General features: G+C 45.5%; 1 long non-coding RNA gene across 5 annotated transcripts in view; it reads right to left on the reverse strand.

The window, feature by feature from the left end:
- LOC106557950 overlaps nucleotides 1-20385 on the reverse strand; it is a 159490-nt gene that overhangs the window by 81888 nt on the left and 57217 nt on the right. For 4 of the 5 annotated variants that reach the window (XR_005380632.1, XR_005380631.1, XR_005380630.1 and 1 more), the window contains exon 2: nucleotides 17557-17636. The exons of the other annotated variant lie outside the window; for it this stretch is intronic. This is a non-coding gene — a long non-coding RNA (uncharacterized LOC106557950). The remainder of the gene's footprint in view (nucleotides 1-17556; nucleotides 17637-20385) is intronic. 5 annotated transcript variants of the gene reach the window in all.

The raw sequence follows: 20385 nt of genomic DNA on the forward strand, positions 1-20385 counted from the left end.
GGCTTCTGATAAAACACCTACTGGATCAATACACTGGGTTTGACATCTTCGAGCAAAGTCATGGAGTGAATTGGCCTACATTTCGGGAGACTCAGGCTCTATCTAGTGCAATAAAGTAAGGGACCAATAATGGGGGGTAAGGAGAAAAGCAAGATGACTGAAACCCTCGAATCCCTGGATAGAAGCTCTATGCAGTTCCATGAAGGTATCACACACACGCACAGCAAAGATGCATGTCAGGACAAAACAGAGCCTACGACTCCATGAAGAGCATGCTAGAAGGCTCATGCCACAGTCCCTGCAGGCCATTTTGTGTCTCTAAGAGAGACACAAAGAAACAATTTGGGGACAGCTCAGACAAACTGGGAAGCCCGAGGATATCCCCTATGTTGGCCTCATTTCCCTCTGATAGTCTGTGATGCTTCTTTCTTGCTTTCTTGAATCTCATTTTTAAAAAATTTAATGCAGATGTAGAGACCTTTCAGAATTCTGCAAGGATGCAGAGTAGAGGTGGTGCTCTTTCCTTAAATGACATGGAAAGAGGTTTGTGAAATGCCTTTTGGCTTTGTTCCCACTTGCTGCCTACCTCCCAGGGATGAGGAGGTTGTGGGGAGACCCTGGTTTTTTGAACTTGGTGTTGGCAAGCATGACTGACACCCACTTATCTGGGTGTTTATGTGGTGCCTACTATGGTCTTAGCACTGTGCTTGCTCACCATGTTGGAATGGAACTTTCAACATGGAGATGTTACGGGGTTTGTTTTTTTTTCTGTTTTTCTTTTTGGCACATTTAAACTGATGGGATCAAGAGATGATAGGGACGGCTGATAGCACAAGAAATGGAGATCTAGGTATATATTCAAAGTTGCAGAGACAGCTGGTGGAGGACTGGACGGTGGTGTCTTTGGTGGGGAGGAGGGTGAGGGGGATGGCAGGGGAAACAGGGATGATGTGGATAGTGGACAGGGTTAGCGTCCAGGAGCAAATCCACATCTCCCAAGGCAGGAAGTCAACAGACAATGTCTCAAGTTGATAAAATGAGAACTAGCAGCGTAAGCTTGTTAGTTAAAGATAGGGAAATAATCACCAAAAGCAAACAAAGAGAAGTGAGCAAATGCAATTAGCTGTGGGAGCAGGCCTGGGGTTGTGGGAGGTTGAGCAGAGAGGCCAGTTGCTACTCACCCTAAAAGCCCTTCTACCCCAAGCAGTTTTCTAAAAGCCAATGTGTAGGTGCTATCCGAGGGGGAAAGATGTTAAGCAAATTAATATAATAAAGAGTCTCCCTGTTATCTTTACAATATTCTACTCTTTCTGAAGGATTCAATTCTTCTTAAGAAAAATGCCTCACAATTATAAATATTAACTACCTGTGTCACGTATTGGTATGATATGTAGAGTGCATGTATATAGAGCTTATTTACTACACTGATTTTTTCATTCTTTGCCAACATTTCATTAGGGATATTTCCTAACATGCAAGAAAGGTAAAGAAATTTTACAGTCGCCCCGCTATATCCACCATTTTTTATGGATGGTAAGTCAGGAAGCTCTCAGGGCAAATCCAGGGATGGAATTTCTCTTTGCAGTAAATATCATTCTTATTTCCTTGTGTTAAATCCATGTCAGTGTACAAGTCAGTCTAAAAGGCTATAGGCCTGGGGTGCCCAAGTGGCTCAGTTGGTGAAGTGTCTGCCTTAGGCTCAGGTCATGATCTCAGGGTCATAGGATCAAGCCCCACATTAGGCTCCCTGCTCAGTGGGGAGCCTGCTTCTCCCTCTCTTGCCTGTTCATGCTCTCTCTTGCTATCTCTTCTATCTCAAATACATAAATTAATTAAATCTTTAAAAATAAATACATAAAAGGTTACAGATTTGTCACCATTGCAGATACTAAGAGAACAGCAAATTCTTCCTATGTATGAGTAGTCTGACTATGGACCTAACTAAACTAAAGTTCACTTGTTTCATATCCTGAAACTAATTCTGAACCATGGGGGTTCAGACAGTGTTTACACCAGATTAAGGCTTTGTTCTCTGGTGAAAACATCTTTCAGATTAAAATAGTGGTTTTTGAGCCAAAGTTACATTTTTGGGATTCTGGAACATTCTATTTAATTTTCCTTATATCAAAATGTTTGTCCCACATCTGGACAGACAAATGTCCTCTTTCTGGCTCCATTCATGCAGGTAGCCTGGTGCAGGTAACCTTTTTAATTAACTCATGAAGAACTCAGGGACAGGAGTGCACTCTGGCCTCATCATATTATCACCTTGGAGTTGCATTACAGTAGAGTGATCTAGGACTAAACCTGATCTTGGGATATTTGTGAAGCTGGTAAGGAGATTAGCAAACGGAGACCTTAAGAACAAGTAATCCATTTCTACACAGTTGCATGGCAGTTGCCCTACAAAGACAACTCTGAAAATGGATTTCTTGGTCATTTCTAGCTCTGTGCTTGCTTCTGTGGCCAGTTGAAAGGCTGAAGATGAGGAAGTATGTGGGAAAGCAGGTGATTACTGCTCCTTGAATACTGTGTGACACTCAGTCAACCCTGACATGGCAGTGGCCAGGTAATCCCACCGTAATTGGTTGATCTCGACTAATCCTGTCTCTAGATCATATTTACTTGGCAGGTCATTTCAGTCATTTAATTAGCATCTTCAAGATTTTTCGGCCCCCTAAATAAACTCTTTGGAATACCAGATGTACTGTGAGGCTTGATCAAGAAGCAAGGTGTTGGTTCTCCTTTTAGATTACTAAATAAACTAATTAGTATTAATCAGCCAGCAGAGCATTTACCATGTAGTCCAACTCCATGCAAAGCATTTAGCAGCAAGATCTTATGGAATTTTCACTCTTCTATGACACAGGGACTTACTAGTCCCACATAGTTGGTAAAGGGAGGCTTGGGAAGGTTAAGTGCTTGCACAAGGAGAACTAGGATTTGAACCAGGTATGTCTGAGCATGGATCACACCTTTCACCCATCTCCTAAATTACCATTCTTTGTGTTCCTGCGTTCTCAGAGCCATTCCACACTAGGGAGCTAGTGCTTTGCTGTTTCCCGGCTTAGTGATAGCCCCCAACCAGACAGTGAATTCTTCAAGGAGGGACCATGTCTCTTCTTCTTCACCTGACCCATAGTTCTGGGCATAATTCTGGGTACACAGAATGATTGCTCGGTGATTGATCAACGTGCCTCCATACAATCTTTGCCCTTGAACTTATTATACCAGTTTTTCTGCACAATCACCTCAGGTGCATAGAGAACCCTGCATGTGGTGGGTGATTTGGGTCCAATTACATCGCAGCCCACCAAGTGACAGTGGCCTTGGATGAGTCACTTAGCCTCCCTGGGCCTCTTTTCCTCTCCCACAATTTGAGGATTTTAGCCATATGATCTCTCTGGAGATTACCTCCAATGAAATGCTACATTTGTAAATATAGCTCATAATAACATATTGATGTCACTTGGGGCCCCAAATCAGTAATGAGGACCCAGAGATGAAAACAGAGTCCTTATGTACTCCAGCCTCTGAAAAGAGCTATTGGGTAAGGGGCCAGGGAACCTGGCTGGGCAGCACTTACTAAGAAATGGCAAAACTTTCCTCCCTCCTCCCACACACAATCCACAAAGGGCATGGGAAGGGCAGTGCCACTGTGGTCTTTGGTCTCTGGGGAGGCCTGGTATCTGGGGAAAAATGATTCTCTCCTTCCCTTATCAAGGAGGAGAGACGAATACATCTCTCTGTTGTGATCTGACTGAAATCAGCTTGATGGTTCACAATGATGGAGTGTTTTTTCAGGTAGTATTGGTAGCTTCTAATAGTTTGAGATAGAAGAGGGTGAACCATGTCTCACTCTACAGTCTAGATGTCCTAACCAAGTTCTGACACATATACTGACTTTTATAAGCAAGGAGATATAACAAAAAATAATAATAATAAAAAAAAAAACCAGCCAACCTGCCTGTGAACTTGATAAAGTCCCTGCACTCTGTCCTTGGATTCCCTTGAGGCAAATGTAAGAGTGTTCTACTGGCTGGAGAGTTTCAGCCAACTGACTAGTTATCATCAAGATTCCCAGGTTAAAGGGCTAAACAGTTAGGTAGATCTCCAGCTCCAAGTGGTAATTCAGAAGGAAGAGGCTCTTGGACTTTCTCGGTTCCCATACTCTGTGCAAGGGCAGAGGCACTCATACACCATTCCTAGTCAACTGATTCACATATCTTGAACACCACGCATTTCACCAATATAAGAATCATGTCTAAAAATCCCCAGACTAATTAATAAATCTTTGAGTGTTGATCTGAGATAAAAGTGTTTCTATTGTCAAAGTCTTGGCAGAAAACAGCACACTCACACAAGGGGATGAAAGAATGTTTAGAAAGGCGCTGTCACAAAGGGGTGAGGGCAGGGTGAAAAGAAATAACAAACGGAAGCCGGAGCACCCCAGAGTGAGCAACCGTGAGAGGCTTTGCCATCCTTGTCCAAAGCCTGAAGGGACAGAAGAAGAATTGTTCAGAACCTGGAGGGAGCTGTAGCTGAACGGAGGGCGGCTCAGCAGCAACTGGAACCTTCGTGGAGGAAAGGAGCCACTGTTGATTCAGAGCCGCAGAGGGCTTGCTTGGGCTGTGGGTGGGAAAGAGGGATAAACACCCCAGCCTCTCCATCCTTCCAGCTGGCAATCATCTGTTCTGCCTTCCGCCAGCTGAACCTTACAGGAAGCCAGAGGCAGAGAGGCTGGGTTAGCACCTCTCACCAACGTCAGCTCTTAGGGCCCACCCTGGGCAGTGTGGAGGATGGAAAATGTATTGGAGGTCATCTAGCATAAGGGCTGAAGGCTTTTTGTGACCTTAGAGTTCTCAGATGCAAACTCACCATTGTGAGAGTGGGGGCTCCTGGTTAGTGTACTCTAAACGTTGACTAGCTTCCCAGAGTTTAACGCCAGCACCCACGTATATATCATACCATGTATGGTAGAGTGTTTGAAAGTAAATTACAGATAATACAACACCTTCCCTGAAGTTAGTCAAGTCACTCATGAAAATTGGGGGAACTTGCAGAGTGCAGAGACTGGCATGTCATTCTCTAATTGGATATGTGCTTGGGCAGCTGACTTGGTGATTAGCCTACCTCCTGGAACAGGCTTCTAAAGGTGCAGCTCAAGTGTCAACTCAGAGGAAACCCTCAGAAAAAATAGGGTGTGTCCTTTAGGATGTAGTATGTTTATTAAGTCAGAGGCGCCTACATGGTACGGTCTCTAGTAGGAAACATACATGAGTTTAAGAACCAAAGGGGTAGATGCAGCAGTGAGTGGCTCCACTCACCATCACTCCTAATGACTCATTGGAGATCTTGAACTTCCTGTCCCTGCAGCTCTGGACTCTGCCCTGTTGAAGGTCCTGGTCTCCCAAAGGGGACACCACAAACAGCCCATTGAACTATAATTTATGGCTGCCACCAGTGTTTTGAATTCATGGCCAAGGATCAGCAGGAGAAGAGAGAAATCATTATGCTGGCTGGGGCTCTTGACCTTGATAATCTGGAGAACAGAGAGATGCTTTTACATGATGGGGGCACAGAGGAGTATGTGTGAATCCAAGCAATCCACTTGGGTATCACCTGGTACTCCTTGGCTTCTCCCTAGCTATAAGCAGACATGAGCACCAACCCAAGCCTGAAAAGAGTTTGTTATCAAGGGTTCAGGTATTCCCAGGAATGACAGTTTTGGTCATACCACTACATGAGCCATCAGGACTTGCCAAGGTGATGGAGAAAATGAGAGGTATTTAGAATGGAGAAAGGAAGAGAGGGAGGATGAGTACCAGCTGTGAGTCCAAGTTCAAGTGCATTGAGGTGGCTGTGAGAATGTGTCAGTAGGGGACACCTGGGTGGCTCAGCGGTTTAACTCCTGCCTTTAGCCCAGGGGGTGATCCTGGAGTCCTGGGATCGAGTCCCGCGTTGGGCTCCCTAACTCTCTGCCTGTGTCTCTGCTTCTCTCTCTCTCTCTCTCTCTCTGTCTCTCATGAATAAATAAATAAAATCTTAAAAAAAAATAAAAAGAGAGAGAATGTGCCTAGGGTCCCAGCTGTCACCCCGGAAATCCACTGCCAGTCTTTCACAGAGGCCAGTGAATGACATGGTAGGGATTCTAAGTTGGCCCCCTTCCTGGGAAACATAAGACTCCTCCCCCAGCTGATTTTGGCTGCCCCACCCCCAGCAGCCTTGCTAACCTGACTTGGACTGCACAGCAGTCTAGAATGCTTCCACTCAGATCACATCTGCCCCGTGGCCTTGTCTGGCTTCTTCCACATTCTCCCCCACATAGGTGTTCTCGCTAATAAAATCCTTGCCTATTGAGTCCTGCCTTGGAGCCTGCTTCTTGAGGACCAGACCAATGCAGGACGCAAAGCCTTAGGTAAAGCCCATCTCACCTCCAGGTCACACTGTCTCCTACTGTGAAATAAGGGTGCCCTCTAAAGTTCCATTTTGCCCCTAGATTAGCTGGGCCAAATGGTGGCCCAAACTGATGTTATAGCTGGGGTTGCACACTGCCCTCTGGTCACGTTAACTCTCTTAAGCCTCATGCTAAAGATTCCAGGCCCCCAACTAGAGCAGAGCAAAGACCCTTTTGTCTTGTTCTAGAGTCTATGCAGAAACAGCAGCCAGGCTCTTTCCTACACTGCCTGCTTCAGTCCTTTGCATGCAACAACTCACGACACCCCTGGACCACAAGTCAACCCCCAACCATCAAGGGTCACTGTGCACGTCTACAGAGCTCTAAGTAAAGCCTACAAGTACCATCCTTGGAGACACCTTCACCCTTACAAACGTACATTCCAACTCAAGATCTTATGTCCAACCAGCCCCAAGATAAAGAACCAAAATAAGTCTTGGGAAAACTGTGGTTTTTGCTCAATTGGAAGCCTTATTTTTTTTTTCCACCCTGGGAAATGTAGGCTCAACCTTTCTGCTTCCAGAACAAAGGGTAACTGGTCTTTGGAGGAGAAAAGACTTATGTTCAGCTCTATATCAAAATGTCTCTGAATCTTGAGATCCCATCTAAGACAGCCTATATTTTCAAGCTTCAGTTCAAGTTCATGTCCTTTGGTTGCCTTTAACTCGCTTTTCCCCCTTGCTGACGCAGGGGGAAACATGTGCTTAGCTCTCAAAAATAAAAAGGAAAAAAAAAAAAAAAGAAGAAGAAAAAGAAAGTTCACATCTCAGGCATTGGGTTTTGTTCTGGATTAGGTACTGAATTCAGAAACATTTAACTTTGATGAAGAAAGAACACTTTGGATTTTCTTTACCACACAGCCTCTCCCTCTCCTCCTCCTTGGAGCACCGGCAATCAATCATATCTGCATTTTATCTGCTTCTGCCTCAGTGGCTTTCTTCCTCTGATGGAATCAACACAAGTGGTTGAACGCAGGCGTTACAATGAGCTAAGGCGGAAGTCCATCTTGGCTTGAGCACTTCCGTTCCCAAAGCGGCCATGTAGATTGGCAGGTGATAAGATTCCCAACAGAAGTGAAGAGCTGCCTGGCTCAGAGAGCACCTCAACTATGGAAACCATGAATAAAAACAAACCACAGGAGCTGGGGTGGGTTTTTCCAAAGTCTAGCTCCTTCTGCTTCTACGTAAGCCTTGAGCGATGCATTGACCACTGAGTCCCTGTAGGTGGGAATGTGCCATTAAGCAGGGAATGGTCCTGGGTACAGCTTACCCTCTCTGACTTCACCCCTTGGCTGTAGGTATGCCTGCCTTCCCCCTCACAACTTAGTGCTGGTGGCTCTCAGGAAACAGAATTATCAACCACGGAGCTTGCCGCTTTGCTGTATAACAGTCCTGCTGGACCCTACATCCAAATAAGGGAGGCCTTCTTCAAAGCAGTCACCCTGAAAGCTGCTCCCCACTTCCCACCTCCTTTTTAAAAAACAAGGCTATGGTTGCTCAAAGTAGTTTGAACATTCTTTTGAAACCACCTCGCAAGATAGTTCAAATAGCCTCACAGGACATTGGGCTACAATAACTATACCACATCTCTCAGTAGTTTGTGAAACAGATTTTTACCCCCTTGGAAACTAGCACTTTTCTCTCATTGCTGTTCCACGTAAGCATCATCCAGCCCTATGTTACCACTTGTATCACCATCAGGCACTTACACATGAGCTGCTCTGGTCCATTTCTGGTAATTGGACAGATGGGGTCACGTAGACATTGATAACTTGTGTACCTTCAGAACAAGAGTGAGGGAGAAGTAAATGCAGCCCAGCTCATCCCCTCATCTCCTCCAGCTCTCTGTTGGGGGGGAAGATTCTGCATGGCTTCCCCTTCATTTCTTCACATCTTGTGAGCAGAAGCACCCACTGCCTTTGTTCTGGATTGTTTTTCCAAGGATGTTTGTATAATAAACAGCCTTTAGAAGATGTTGCACACTGTGTGTGCAGGCATTATCTGGTCTTCTTCATGTCATTCTGTGGAAATTGGGGTGCACTGAACCCACACAAATGCTCTGGCTACTACTGCTGCTGCAAGAAATAAACTATCCTTTGTCTCTGATCTGGCAATCTTGCATCTTCTGCCAACATCTATGAAACTGTGGCAGGCTGACTTGTAGATAAGAAACCCTGCAGAGTTTTTGGCATCTCTTTTCCAGCTGTCTTGGTGTGAAGCAGAGCAGACCAGAGAAAGTGTCCTAGAGGAGGTATCATAATAGGCCAGTCCTGTTGGGAGCCTGTAGCTGTTGTAACAAATACCACTAACCAGGGGCTCAAAAAAACAAACAAACAAACAAACACTAATCCCCCCTCAAAAAAAAAAACCCAGAAATTTGTTCCTTCACAGTTCTGGAGGCCAGCAATCTGAAATCAAGGTGTTAGCAGGGCTGCATTCCCTCCAAAGGCTCTATGTGAGATTCTGTTCTTTTCCTCTTTTACCTTCTGGCGGCTGCTGGCATCTCTTAGCTCTGACTCCTCTACTCTGTGCATCTTTCCTTTGTGTGTCTCTTATGGGACACTTGTCATTGGATTTAGGGCCCACCTAGATAATTCAGGCTGATTTCATCTCAAAATCCTTAGCTTAATTACACTTTTCCAAATACAGTAACATTCATAGGTTCCGTGGATTAACATGTAGGTATGTCCTTTTGAGGGCTATCATTGAGTCTACCACATGAGCCCAAATTCATGTCTCCTGGAGAGCCAAAAGTTTTGTAAGCTATCCATATCATTTAAAGAGGTTCTGAATTGGTAGTTTGTTTGTTTGGGTTTTTTTAAAGATTTTATTTATTTATTCATGAGAGACACACACACAGAGAGAGAGAGAGAGAGAGAGAGAGAGAGAGGCAGAGACACAGGCAGAGGGAGAAGCAAGCTCCATGCAGGGAGCCCGACGTGGGACTTGATCCCAGGTCTCCAGGACCATGCCCTGGGCTGAAGGCAGTGCTAAATCCACTGAGCCACCCAGGCTGCCCAGTAGAGTTTTTATTCAATTTGGAAAAACTGTATCCCTAACCTAGGCCTCAAAACACTCCTACAAATCATTTCTCAAGGAAAATGATCAAGCCATGGTAAAAAATAACCAAGCATGCAAGAAAACCAGCAGGAAGGGATTTATATGAGCTATTCTAGGAAAAAGGGTATTGCAATGGAACTAAAATACTAAAGTCCAAATAACCCCCCTACCTTCCAGCATTTTTAACCAGGAGCTCAATGGATCCCTAGAGATCTGTGGGTGGGTCTTGGGAATGGCTGAATGTCCCTTGCAGTTTTATGCAGAAATTTTTATATGTGTATATTTTTCCTGAGAGAGAATTCATAGATTTCACGAGTCTCTGATTAGACTTTTTAAAAAGATTTTATTTATTTATTCATGAGAGAGAGAGAGGCAGAGATGCAGGCAGAGGGAGAAGCAGGCTCCATGCCGGGAGCCCAATGTGGGACTGGATCCTGGGTCCCCAGGATCATGCCCGGGGCCAAGGCAGGCGCTAAACCGCTGAGCCACCCAGGGATCCTCTCTGATTAGATTTTAAAACAGTACCTAACCCAGAAAGAATTTTAAATCAATTCCAGGTCTACCATGGCATCAAGTAGAAGCTAAAGGCATTTTGGAAGATGTTGAAGATGAGTAGGTTACTCCCTAATAGGAAGAACTTTTAAATCATGGAAAATAAGATGCTATGAAACTCAAAATTATGACTATTCTTATCATGATCATTCCCCATTGGGAATGGGATTCTTGGTGACTTGGGAATTGTGAGAATGCCACTCAAGAGTTCCAGAACACTAGCACTATCAATCTTGGAATTCTTGCAATAGTAGGGATCATTAGTAATGACAGGGATGCAAAAGAAATAGCCCACATTCTGAAAGAATTTTCAGTTGAGATCAATAGATGAAATCAACCTTAGGAAAGCAAAGCTTAAAGTAAGAGTGTGCCCACTTTTATGTTGTGCTCATTCTCTCCTTCTCCTTCATAAGCCTTCTTCCATACCATTTCACCTGGAAGACATTCCCTTGTCCCCATCCTTATCTTTTCATATCCCATCCTTCTCCAAAATCAAGTATAATCCTCATCATGAAGGCTTTTGTGGCCAGCCATGAAGTCTCTTCTAGATTCTTGGGCCAGTGCTGCTTGCTGGCTTGCTTGTTAGCTCTCTGTTTCTTTCTTTGTCTCTTTTTCTTTCCCTCGAATGTCTATAACTTTCAGTTTTGCTCATTTAACAGATATTTAGCAAATTTAGCATTCATCTTAATTCAAAACTACCTTCGTTGCGTAAGAAAGTCCACTTAAATTAGCCTGAGCAAAGAGAGGAAGAGGAAAGAGAAAGAAAGAAACACACAGAGAGACAGAGACAGAGAGAAAGAATTTATTGGACCTCTGAATCAAATAGGGGGAAGAACAAAAACAAAGGCAGGATTCACCTTGGGCTGTGAGGAGTGAGAGGTTCCAAGCTTCTCTCTCAGTATCTTGTCCTCACTTTTGTATTTTAATCTTTCCTCCATATGATGGAGGACCTGGCTGCTGGCAGTAGAAACTCATAACCCAGCAGTTCTATGATCAGAGAGAAAAAAATATCTGCTATCTTTTAGATCCATTGTTTTTGTTGTTGTTATTGTGGGGTTTTTTTTTGTTTTTGTTTTTGTTTGTTTGTTTGTTTATTTAAGTAGGCTCCACACCCAGCATGGAGCCCAACTTGGGACTTGAACTCAACCCTGAGATCAAGACCTGAGCTGAGATCAAGAGTCGGATCCTTAACCGACTGAGCTACCCAAGCACTCCTCTTTAGATCCATTGTTAAAAATTTCAAAGAACTCTTATTGACTTGCCTGTGACACATGTTCACCTTTGACTCAATCACTAAGGCTATGGAGTTGAGGTCCAATGATGAGCCTATCCTGGGTCACCTGAACTCTGCTGTGTCCTAAGATGTCTCTTAGAAGAAGGGAGGAAGAATTGTTAGGCAGCAAGAACAGATCTTATATGGATCAATATTGATCTGCCTTTAAGTCTTATCTAACTATAATAAGCTCTTTAGAGAATTTGCTCTTTTTTACAAGAGAGGTCAAATATTGCCTTTTGCACCCACTCCATTCTTTGAGAAACTGCCTGGTCCACAGACCCTGCAGCCTAGGAACCTATATTTTGAACCAGTTGACAGTGACTTCTATCCTTCACTCAGCTGATGATGAAAGTGGGCATCAGATGAAGGACAGTCAATCTTCTAGTTGGCTCACAATCTATGACCTGGTACAAATGATGACCTAACTAATTGGTTTTCTCTCTCTCTATCTTCCTCTCTCCCTCCCTCTTAAGAATTTGAACTAATAAATTAGACTATCCTAGTTTGCTAGCCTACTTGGTCAGTTAATGGTGGAAGCTAAAAACCAAAAGGTCAAAATGGAGAAGAGGTTGAAAAGATCATGACAGGTCAAATGCAATCCAGGGTTATGGGAGAAAATTTTGGAAAAGCAGAGGCACCAGAGAAGCCAACCAGGAGTAGGCCTGATAGAATCAGGAACATGGAGTTAACTGGTCACTGAAATAGCAGAGCATCAGGTGAAGATCCATGAACTCACTGAACAAAAATACAAGGAACATTTCCTTTGAGCCACACTTTGTGCTGCTTACAGGGACCTAGCTGTGAATAAGATGAACACCTTTCTTATAGTCTCTCAGGAGTGCAGAGCTAAATAAAAAGCACACAAGCACACACATTTCTGGGGAGTAGTATGAGGAGGAAAACACCTGCTGTTGGCATATCTAGCAGGAACTCCCAGCCATCCCCCCTGTGCACTCTTTGTAATGCCCACTACTGGCCCTTTCTTAGATCTCCATGAAATTGTGCCATAGGAATTTTTATATCAAGATAAATATGTCTCAGCTCAGCTGAGTAGGTCTCTGTTCCATGCAGTAAAGACACTCAGCCTCCTTTTCTACTCTTTACCTCTAGAAGCACAGGACAAAGTCAATAATTATTGGTTATTGGGTGATTTGAAGGAGCCCCGACTAGCGTCAAAAGTCCACTCCTTGGAATCTTGGAATTTTATGGAGATGGAAGGAAAAGAACTTTGAGCTGCACCTGCCTGCTGTGCCAACTCCTTCCCTAATGCAGGATTCTAATACCACAGCATCCTATCCATTCAGGGATCTTGGGTTATTACAAATCCAAAACTATTTTCTAGGCCTTAGTCTTCCTGGAATATGAATCAGAAAGACCAGGATTTTCAGTGGAAGGTATGCTACATGCTCAAAAGGGAAAGGTGGGTGGAATCAAAGGAGAGCTCTGGAATGGCTCATGGCCCAGCAACCACAGAGAAACAGTAGTACTTTGGGGTGCCGTGATGGAAGAGGCTGAGGCTACTGTCCCCTTTGGGTGCTAAGGTAGATTGTAGTGGATGTCTGCTACTTCTGCCTATGTTGTTTCCAGCTAAATGACCTAAACAATGTCAAGCCCCCCCTTTCTTCCCACCCTTTTTGTAGTTCAAATTTGGTTCCTGTCACTTGCTACCAAGAGTCCAAAAGGTTTGATCTGGTTCTGTCTCTGCCTTCAGGAACCATGTGCTTAAACAAAGAAAGCCTACGAGCTATGTAAGTGGAAGGTCCCATGGGATAAATAGAGCCAGACTTCCTTATGGAGAGATTCTCACCCAGACACCTGTACCCCTGGTGTGAATGTGGGGCCAGTGCAGGCCCTCCAGAGCACGTGTTGACATAAGATTAAGTTGCACTGGGATACTCTACTTAAGAGCTATTTTGATTGAAAGAACAAACTAAAAAATACTAATTATAATTATAGCTCATTTCCTTCACTGAGTTATACCTTTTTGTGAAGGTGACTTGAAAACAAGAATCTCCCCTTTGTGTGCAAATGGAAATGGGATCCGAGAAGAGTGCACACTTTGGGTCACAGCTTCTGGCATTTCCCTGTTCGCTGCCTTTATTGCTCTCAAAAGAACAGAGTGCTTACATTTTTCTTTGTTTATGTCACAATTCCTTTATCAGCGGTTTCCTTTAAAAAAAAAAGTCATTTGGTTTTCTTTATCTATTTTTAAAGAGCCCAGCAAATTTCAAAACCATCTTGCTACTCTGCTGACTACTAAGCTTCTACTCCTGCTAGCATGAGTAGCTTGATCAAGCCCAACTGCGCTTGAGGCCCCGGGTGTCTTTCTGTCTCTGGCTCACTGGGCGTTTTCATGTGGACAGAGTGTGAAGGGCTAGGCCTGCAGGAAGCCACACAAACACTCTGACACACTGCCTTGCAAAATCTCCCTGTGACCCACGTGGAATGAAAAGTCCAATCTTCATTTCAGCCTGCATGAAAGAGCTCAGTGGTCAAGGACGGCGACCCGCTGTGCCCTGGACAACCCCTCCTGTGACCAGTGAAGGCCCTCTTCTATATGAAGCACAGGAGTGGCCAAGGGAAATGCTTGTCCGGGCTCCTCGGTTACCCACAGCCCGAGGCCCCTTCCTGCTGCTGAGCTGGGCCGGAACAACTCCACTGCCAGGCCACTCGAAACCTGCAGAGCCATTCCAGTGCTCCGTGGAAGAGCATAGAGCACCCATTGTCATGTAAAATTAGCCTGGGCAAAGCCCCAGAGAACATACTGTTGGATGCCATCCTGTCCTGCCTGCACAAGGGCATGTGAGAGATAAAAATGGTGCCAACGCCTACTGTGGGGCATCAGCCTTTTCCCGGTTCCCTACTATCCAGCTCCTACTTTGAAGCTCTCTCCTGCCCTGGGTTCATTGATCACCACATTTTTTCCCAGAGGAGCCTAGGAAAAGGAAGGCTCCTGGTGACCAGGAAGAGCAGGGACGACCCAAGGAGTGGATCCAGTGGCCTCCTATTTGCCAACACTCCACCAAAAGCACATCTTCACACCGAATTGGCAGATTCATTTGGCTCCCCTCCCAGGCTTGCCTCTGTCCCACAAATGTCTGCTCTGCCCAAGATCACCTTTCAGCCTGATAACACAGAATAAGGCCACTGACTGTCTGGTCATGCCCCTGAGGCCTTTCATGCAAAGCCAAGAGGACTGACATCCTGCATAATACCTTCCCCAAGAAGGCTGCAGGTTTCTCTCTATTCCTATGCAAAACACGGAGCTTGCCAATGGCAAATTATTCTGACCCAGGAGAGCCAGCTAGAGCCAGGACAACTTTTTTATAAGCTTCTCATCAATTACTTTTTATTTTCCAAGCTGGACACACCTTGTGGAGCAAGGCTAGAAGCGGAACTACCCTCAGATAATACTCTGGCAGTGAAAACACCAGGGTGCTAAATGAAACATTTGGGGGGGAGGGTTGCACTCCCCACCAACTTCTCCAACAAGTGGGCCTCACAAGCCACAGCAAGGATTAATATGAACACTGTCATTTCTTGGCATCTCAGGCTGAATTTTCCAGGACACAAAGGTATGAGGTGTTCCATCATCTTGATCATTTTTATGGCCAGTGGGGAAGTAGAAGGAACAAACTATCGATGCACCAAGCTATGGAACAGAGGAAACTATAAAACACTCGTGATCAAGAAAGTCCTGGATCAAAGTGACTGGCTCTTAGAGATAAAAAAAAAAAAAAAAAAAAAAATTGGTCTCCTTCAAAATAAGAAGTGATGATGGAGCCTCCAGCAATAGGTCTAGAAGTAAGTCTTTCCCAGGCTTGAAGAAGAGTGCAGCATTTCCCATTAAGCAGCCAACACTCAATACAAAGTGTCATCTAGGAAACTGACTTTGCTTTACAAACTAGGGGGAAATATTGGAAGGAAATAAATCAAAATATGCACACTAGTTGTGCCATGATGATGAGATTATTGGGTATTTTTTTCATTTCTTTATTTTCCTAACTTCCTTTGTATTATAATAATTCATAACTTTTTCAGTTTCTTAAAAGAACCGCCTTATTTTTTTCAGCATGTTCACCACCCAAACAGCCAATTAAAAAAATTTAGCACTCATTCTTGACTCCTTTGTCTTCTGCTTAAATATCTCAATGCACATGTCCTCTCCACCTCCCCCTTCTGGTCCCCACTGCACACTGGGTGCCATGTCAGTCCTCTTTCCTGGCCATCATCTTCCCCTAAATGGCTTCCCCATTGCTGGTCTCACGAGGCATTCCGTCCATCCTCCAATGGCAGCCAGAGTGACTTTCTAAAATAGAAACCCCGTCATGTCACATTCCTGCTTAATTTCTTCAACAGCTCTTCATGGCCTCCAGGAGACAATTTAAATTCCTCTGTGTAACATGCAGGGCTCTTCAAAACCAAACGTGCTGAGCTCTTCAACTTCATCTCTCATTCCTCAACAACCTTCCCTGTGGCCACTACCACTTGGGGTCCTCCAGGTATCCTATTCCAGCTCTGGAATTGCCATTGCCTTTCCCTGAAATGCCCCACCTCTCACCTGGACAGCCTCCCAGGCCTCCATAAAGCTCAAGCATCCCATACTTTCCCCACCTAAGGAAATGCTGGTGGCCAAACACTTTGTCCTGACACTGGACCTGCCCACATCACAGCACTGTACACACAGCTTTGGAGCTACTATGACTATTTTCATCTTTCTCACTAGACTGCGGGGTCCCAGAGGACAGGGGCCCAGTTGGATTCATTTCTGGCCCCCAGCACCTGGCTTCTATAGTACTCGGTGAAGGCAAGAAGTCTGGTAAATACTTGTCGATTTCCGAAAAGGAGTCAGTCAAGGAATTAAAATGCAGCTTTCTGCCATAGTTGTTATATTATTTAGAACTGCAACATCTACTTTACCATAATTAGAATTTAAAAAAAAAAATTTTGTTGTCTAAGATACTTAAGAAAGGCCAGACCACATCAAATATCTATTGGTTCCCTGATTCTAGGCTTTTTAATCTCTAACACTGCTTACCCAACCCCCCAGGCTGGCCCAGCCCTTTCCGCTAGCCCACAGGTGTTTGCAAGGAAACTATCAAGAGAAACCTAGAAGAGTTTTGTTGCCTAGGTTTTGGTGTAGCTGGGCTCCCGACCTCAGCTGGCAAAAGATTATAGGTGTCAACACTGTATCACAGGAGGGTTCCTGTTTTGAGAAGTATCTTCTCCTTATAGAAGTATCCGTCATAATTACAGAAGCCCTAATTCAATCTCTTTGTGCAGTCACAGATCACTGACTCCTTGACAGAGGATAAGGTGAAGTTATAGAGAAGCTTGAAGCCAAGTTTGCAGAAGCTACTACCAAATGAAGATGAGCTAAAAATGTAGATAAAACATCCCTGAAATTAGAATGTGTGTTGGAAACTAAGGGACTGTTTACACACAGCGAAGGGTCCAGAGTCTAGGTTCTTCGTACCCATCCATCTGTTCACTTGGGTAAGTCACCCAACCTGTTAGACCCTCAGTTTCCTCAGTAGAGTTCGTGTCTCTCTTAGGAAGAAATTGTTTCCAAGCACTAAAAGTCTTTGCACTTAAAGGTGGAAAGGTAAGATACCAGGGCCAGTGGGGAGAAGGGTATGACTGTATATCCTTGGGGGGAGTTCTCAAGCTCTTTGAGCTTTGGTTTCCTCATCTGAAAAATAGGGTTTATATTTATTTATTTACTTACTTACTTTTTAAAAAAGATTTTACTTATTTATTCATGAGAGACAGAGAAGAGAGAGAGAGAGAGAGAGAGAGAGAGAGAGAGGCAGAGGGAGAAACAGGTTCCATGCAGGGAGCTCGATGTGGGATTCCATCCCAGGACTCCAGGATCATGCCCTGGGCTGAAGGCAGGTGCTAAACTGCTGAGCCACCCAGCGATCCCCACTTATTTTTATTTATATTTATTTTTGAGAGAGAATGGGCACAAGAGCAGGCTGGGAGGGAGCAGGAGAGGGAGAATCCTGAAGCAAGCAGACTCCCTGCTGAGCGTGGAGGGCTCCCTCTCACCACCCCGAGATCACGACTTGAATCGAAATCGAGGTGGATGCATAAAATGGGGTTTATAAATGGAACTTCCAGAGCTGTCGGGAGGAATAGAAAGCTGCATACACGCGGTTATGACTGGGTTTTGAGGCCACAGGGCACAGTGATTAAGGATGCAGACCCACCTGGTTTCAGGTTCCAGTTTTGCTGTGTCACCTTGAGCCCTTGGGTTAGCTTCTTACTCCCTCTGAGCCTCTGTTTCTTCCTGTGACAAATGAAGATAACGGTTGCGTGTACCTCAAAGGGTCATTGTGAGGATTAAATAAAACCGGTACAAATAAATAAGTGTAAGGGCAGCACCGCAGATCTAGCAGACAGTCCCTTCACCCCTCCTCCTGTCTAACAGGTGCACCAGACCAGGTGCTCACCCCACTCCCACTCCTTCAGCTCCCTCCCCCTGAGGTTATAAGGGTCCATCCTTCCCATCCTTCAAGAGGGAAGAGGAAAGGAAGGTCACCGATGACAGCAGAGGGGCCCAAGGTGACCTTGGAGGCACAGAGAAAGCTGGCCTGGAACTCATCTGCCCTCAGAGCCCGCAGGTTCACCCCGCCTAACCTCCCTTGGTTTCTGAAGCTTAAAATAGCTCGAACCCGGTGTGGTCACATTTTAGTGTGCCACTCGGCGAGAACCCCTGGGGTGTTTGCAAAGCCAGCTCTGCACTTCACACTCACCAAGCCCCAGTTGTGAGTGATTCATACACACCAGGCCTGCCACGCAAATGTGCTCTGAGTGCTTGTCTGCTAAGGCCCCTCTGCAGGGACCTCTGCCTCCTGACAGGGGTCGGGCCAGCCGGCTTCTGTAGCAAACCTGGACTGGGAAGCCCTGCCAGCTGCCGGGCTGGCTGATGGGCCCTAAGTGGAGGACCGCATGATGGGGAGAAGCTTGCATGGGGTGTCAGGTGTTCTAGATCCAGCGCTGCCCGTCCCTGCTGTGTGACCTTGAAGGAGTCACCTCGCTGGACCCTTAAGAAGCGTCCTTCTAGATCTCAGATTGACTCTGTTCTGCACTAGGCACTGGCTTCATTCTCAGACCTTATCTGATGTCAAGAGAGCTTCCGGCAGCTCTAAACCAACTCTTCTCATGTTCACATCCGACAGGAAACAGAGAGCTTTTCTTCCCCCTCAATGACCAAACCAAATTCCTAACTCTTGTTTCCTGAGGAGGGGGTGGGTCACAGGAACCGGCCCTCAGAGCCCTTCTAGGAATGCTTCCCTGGGCTACAAAGGCTGCAACCTGAAAATCTATGTCCCCGGCCTCCTGCTCAGCCAGGCAAAAGAGCTGCCACCTGTTAGATGGCCTTGGGTGAGATCTGGAAGGTAGCAGTGACCCGGGTGCCACTGTCTTGCTGCCTCGGTCGTGGCTTCTGGACAAGGACCACTGTTCCCATGGACAATCTCTAGTTTCGCCGGCATTGAGAAGCTTTTGAGGCCTGGAGTATAACAACTGGGTACATTCTTGAATACTATGGTTTAGGGGTTGGGGGCTCCTACCTCTCTACCTTCTTACTTGATCTCTGGTGAGCAAAAGCATCTTTCCTGAAGACCCAGCCGGAGCCTGCTCTTCCAGCCTCCCAGGGACCTCATGAGCACCTATTCCCTTGCATAAAATATCTTTCTGCTTCAAAACTGCCAGAGTCATTCCCATTCCCTGTATCCAACTCCTGACGGGGGTACTATCCCTGAACCAGTCACCAGTCACGGGGCCGTAGGGAATGGACTGTGCTGATTGCGGGGGCCTTGGGCACGTGCTCACCCAGGAGGTCTGGGCTAGTCGTCTCTGCCAAAAGATACAGACTAAGAATCGTTTCCTGAAATTACTATTAGTTGAGTATTGCCCAATCACCTAATAATAATTAAATTACAGTGATCAAAGGAAAGAGGGAATGGCTATTGGGCAACCAGAAAACAGCAAATGTCCACTGCACATTTCAACCCAGATGTCTGGGTAAGAAACCCTGGAAGACAGACGCGGAATAGCGGATAATGTCGAGATTCTGTTCAAGCCAAAGCTGGGGTGCAGCAGACACTGGCAGGACAACGCCAAGATCCCTTCCATATCCCTCCTTGGGTCATGTGTCCAAGCCCTGGCCCTGTGTGCTCTGCTTCTGGCCCACACCCATGACTCACTCCAGAAGACTACTCTCTGTGACTACACCTACAGACAACTGGGGCCACCCAGGAACCCACTTGGTCAGGTCAGCCCTTACAAAGTCCTGGCCCAGGACTGCATTCCCTCTGAGGGATCATTGACATTGCGGGGATCCACTGTGGGATCAGGCTGAGGCAGGGCTGTAACAGGAGAGCACACCTGCACTCAGCTTCTCTCGCTCCTTGTCCTTCTCCCCTAGTCCCTGGGAAGACTTCATTCATAAGGTATTCACACATAAGTCCGCATCTCAGGGTCTGCTTCTGAGGAACCTGGTGCATATTGAAATGGCCATGGGCGTTCACACCTATGACATCCTTGGTCTTTACTCTGGCGCACTTGGAATGTGACACAGTCAATAGGGAGGTGAGTCCTACTTCTGAGCTAGGATTCTGGATGAAAATTGGTGTCCTGCTTTATAGAAAGAAGGTCACTACATGGGAAACTTTTTGTAATCCCTTCTTTGCCCTTCAACCAAGGCTATAGCTGTGCAAACATAGGAAGGAATCAATTAATCTTGGTTTTATTTTCACTGCTCCTTGATTAAAAATGCTAATGGAGACCAGAGGTGTTCACTTAAAACCCCAAGTTCCTAAATTATCATTTGAGAAAAGGACCATTTTCCTTTCATTTACTAAAAAAAAAAAAAAAGATCACTGCTGAAGAAAGCCACCCTAAGGTGCAGGAGCTTCTTGGCAGCTCCAGTCCCACAGAGTTTCCTGAGGAAGTGGAGGTAGGGGACACAGGAGAGGCAAGCCATGGGGAGCAGGCAGCAGGATGGACAGGTCTCCTTGTGGCTCTGCTGGTGA

Source organism: Canis lupus, chromosome 28 (assembly GCF_011100685.1).
Source record: "Canis lupus familiaris isolate Mischka breed German Shepherd chromosome 28, alternate assembly UU_Cfam_GSD_1.0, whole genome shotgun sequence".
Classification (NCBI taxonomy): domain Eukaryota; kingdom Metazoa; phylum Chordata; class Mammalia; order Carnivora; family Canidae; genus Canis; species Canis lupus.